Here is a 4027-nt window from a genome sequence, read left to right as displayed (position 1 = left end):
CCCCAGAGACCCCTTAGAACACCTTAGCAACGCCCTAGTAACCACTCAGAATACCTTAGCAGCCACTTATCAATCCCTATAAACTACTGATATTACCTTAGCAACCGCATAGCAACTCCCTCGAAACAACTCATAACACCTTAGCAACCCCCTAGAAACTACACCTTAATAACTGCATCTCAATCCCTAGAGACCACTCAGAACACCTTTAGCAACCTCATAGCAACTCCCTAGAAACAACTCAGAACACCTTAGCAACCCCCTAGAAACTACACCTTAATAACTGCATCTCAATCCCTAGAGACCACTCAGAACACCTTTAGCAACCTCATAGCAACTCCCTAGAAACAACTCAGAACACCTTAGCAACCCCCTAGAAACTACACCTTAATAACTGCATCTCAATCCCTAGAGACCACTCAGAACACCTTTAGCAACCTCATAGCAACTCCCTAGAAACAACTCAGAACACCTTAGCAACTGCAAATCAACTCCCTAGAAACACCTTAGTAACCCCCAGAAACTGCACCTTAGCAACCGCATCGCAACCCCTAGAAACAACTCAGAACAGCTTAGGAACCCCATAGTGATGCTGGCAAGTTGTGCCCGATCAAATACCACACTGTCTGCTGCTGAAATCACGGTGACAGGAAGTAGTGGTGGGCTTATAGCAGCAGACAGGAAGTGCTTTAGTAGTCCAGTCAGACATGACACACACACACACACACACACACAGGAGCCCAGTGTTAGGAAGTAGCAGAAGACTTTGCAGGAATCCTGACAATGTTGATGTATACATTGACTGCCACATATACTCTCTCTAAAGAGACTGTGACAGTATGAATGTGTTCATCTGCACACACACACACACACTGACCTGTCCTGTGTTTAATCTGACAGGTGGCTTTGCATGAATAAACTATTTTCCTCTTCACTCATCTAAAGACTGGCCTTCATGTCAACAACTGCTTTTTTAGGAAAATATCAATAGTCAAATTTTTGAGATTATCAGATGCTCAATACAACATGGCAAGGAAGTTTTTCCCTGAGCCCAGTGAATTGACCAAAAATTGGCAGAATATTGCTTCAGAAGTATAAACCGTCACTCAGTAACCCCATATCTCTTGTTATTGCTAAAGAATTTGCTCTGTGGGAGTTTTTAATGGCATTTTTACTTCTGGAACGAACACAAGATGTGAAATTACAGTAGCCTGTGTGTCTCTTTAAGACAAGACACTTCCATGATTTCTGCTGTCTGAATCAGACTCTCTTTCTGGATCTGATGTTTCCCTCAGACTTTATAATGAGTAATACATCAGACGCTCCTGAGTTTGAATGGACATGCTCCGAGAGAGATCCACAGGGATTTTTACTGGAGGACATAGACGTGTGTGTGTGGAAGTTAGCAGCAGCATTTGTCACCCTCAGCCGCCTGTTTATGTACTGACAGCATTAGTGGCATGGAAAACCCCTCTCTCTCTCTGTGTGTGTGTGTGTTCTCAGCTCTGCTGGATGGCAGCCATGATGTCTTCATTTATCTGCAGCTCTGTTAACACAGCCCACAATAACAACCCCAGGACACACACACACACACACACACACACACACACACTCTGAGACCCCCAGAGCATCTGCAGTGCAGAAACATAGGAGAGTTAAGACACATCACACACACTTGGTGCAGATTGTGTTTTTAGTAGACCTACTGTAGCATTAAAAAAACAAACAAATTCCAGGCCGTTCAAACTGCTGTACATATTTTATATTTTACATATAAATTATGTACGTAATTTACTGTACATAATTTATATTTTATATTTGTTTAATTTATAGTTAATAAATAAACATTTGTTCTCAATATTTTAAAATAATTAATATTTGTTTAAATATTAATATTTATTAACTTAATGTTTTTAAAATAATAATTAATTAATATTTATTATTTTTGTTTCTAAATCTTACAATGGATAATGCATCTGCGTTTTCCCTTGTCATTTAGTATTTTTAATTTTTGAGTATATATTATGCATTATGCATTGTAATGCTATTCTCAAATCTGTGAATACCATTAATTTTACCACATATATTATGGAAGCCCAGCATAAGACAAAATGCTGAAAATCATAATAGCCATAAAAAGTTGAAATTATGAGATAAAAAGTCATGAGCTTGTAAGCAGTGACTTTTTCTGTCATAATTATCACTTACCAAAGTCATAAATTTAAATTTAAATTTACCAAAACATGATTTCTTACAATATATATTAGTGGGCATGGGCACTAATTTATATGTTTTTTCTTATATAAATAATCTGAAATAGGCACGTAAATGGTCATACAACTAAATCCTGATTGTTTTTTAAGCAAGAAACATAAACAGTAAATGCTATGAAAGGTATGAAATATGAGTGTATTTCTCACTCTTGTAATATTATATCTGTGCTGAGAGAAAAGGACCACACACAGGACAAACGGTGAACTAAGAGACTTATGAGAGAGATTGTGTGCTAATCAAATGGATGTTTTCTTCATCCATAATTTTTCCCGTCATAAAAGTGTGTCAGTGTGTCTGCGAGCGATAACAGGCTTCTGATTGGCTCTGATGAGTAGATTACAGTCTGCTCTGGCGACTGCGCTCGCTCTCATTGGTCGACTGAGGTCGCCGTGGCGTCTGTCGTGACCTCATCGCAGTTCCAATTCATTCGGAACACGATGATGTCATGAGGAACCTAACGGATAGATGCAGCCAATAATATCAGTCCAGTGACCTTTAATGTTATCAGTGTCTTAATGATATCAGTCTTCTCAGAGTCTGGGAGTTTTCCTTACTCTTTTTCTGCCAGTGTTGTAGTTTTTATTTGTGGTGGATGTTTGTTAGCATCCTGGCTCTGCTTCAGTCTGTTGGTGGGGCCGCGATGTCCAGCCACAAGTGATTAGACGTGGAGACAGGCATCTCATTTCCATCTCAACTCGCTCTCGCTCTTTCCGACCCGATGCGATGCCTGAATGATTAGTAACTTGAAATCTGTTTAAAATCAATTACTATTCATCAGCGACCTGCTGATTGAACATTGTTAGACGGAAAAATTTCAACCCATCTTGTTTTTGCAACGTTAAAGTCAACATGATGTCCAAATAATTTTCTATTGCATGATCCTGGTCTTATTGTGCATGATAAAATGTAATGACTTGCTCTGCTTGTGCAACAATTAACTTAACTGGTTGATATCATCAAGTCATTATTTTGACAAAATGCATTATTAAATCATTAATATGACGTAAAAAGTTTAAATTATGAGTCATTTTTGTTGTATTTCTGAATTATACATATTATGTATCTATATCTATATATATGTGTGTGTGTGTGTATATATATATATATATATATACACAGTGGGTACAAGAGTGAAAAATTTAAGGGGGTCTGAATACTTTCCGTACCCACTGTATATATATATATATATATATCTCTTCAACCATCAAAACGTGTGCTTTTAAATATTGCTGTAAGACATACTTATGTTCAAACAGTCATTTACGTATTCAAACCGAACAAAAGGAGTGACTGTAATGTTGTAAAGAGCGCCAGACTCTCTAGATTACATCTGGAGCTCTTGAGGCAGAAGAAACTGTCCTTTTTTGAGCCATTAACATGTCCAGTTGTCATGGCCTGAAGCGACATCTTTTAAGTGCGTCACCATTGCAAAAGCCGTTTTAAAGGTGTCGAGTCCTTATATATATATAAATAATATGAAGAGTTTGGTTCCAAAACGCTATAAATCCATTTTGATTAATTTGAGTAAAAATGTGTTTTCTTTACCAAGAAAGTGGCAAGATGAAAACCACTATTTTCTGTTTCAAACTTTCACATAGCATCTTTAGGTTATAATAACATTAAAAATTCAAATCCAGATTTTTATTTTCAAAGATTTATTATAAAATTTTATTATTTTTTTCCCCAAAATGCAATAAATCCATTGAATCAATATAAAAGTTATTTTTCATATTGAAACTGTTGAAAATACACA

At 37.0% G+C, this 4027-nt stretch overlaps 1 protein-coding gene across 1 annotated transcript in view; it reads left to right on the top strand.

The window, feature by feature from the left end:
- Positions 1 to 4027, top strand: part of LOC107661613 (dymeclin-like) — a gene marked incomplete at its 3' end in the record, with an annotated part of 31062 nt that overhangs the window by 22575 nt on the left and 4460 nt on the right. The window lies entirely within an intron of this gene.

This window comes from Sinocyclocheilus anshuiensis, unplaced genomic scaffold (assembly GCF_001515605.1).
Source record: "Sinocyclocheilus anshuiensis isolate Anshui unplaced genomic scaffold, SAMN03320099.WGS_v1.1 scaffold1425, whole genome shotgun sequence".
Lineage (NCBI taxonomy): Eukaryota > Metazoa > Chordata > Actinopteri > Cypriniformes > Cyprinidae > Sinocyclocheilus > Sinocyclocheilus anshuiensis.
This window is presented reverse-complemented; position numbering and strand designations above follow the sequence as displayed.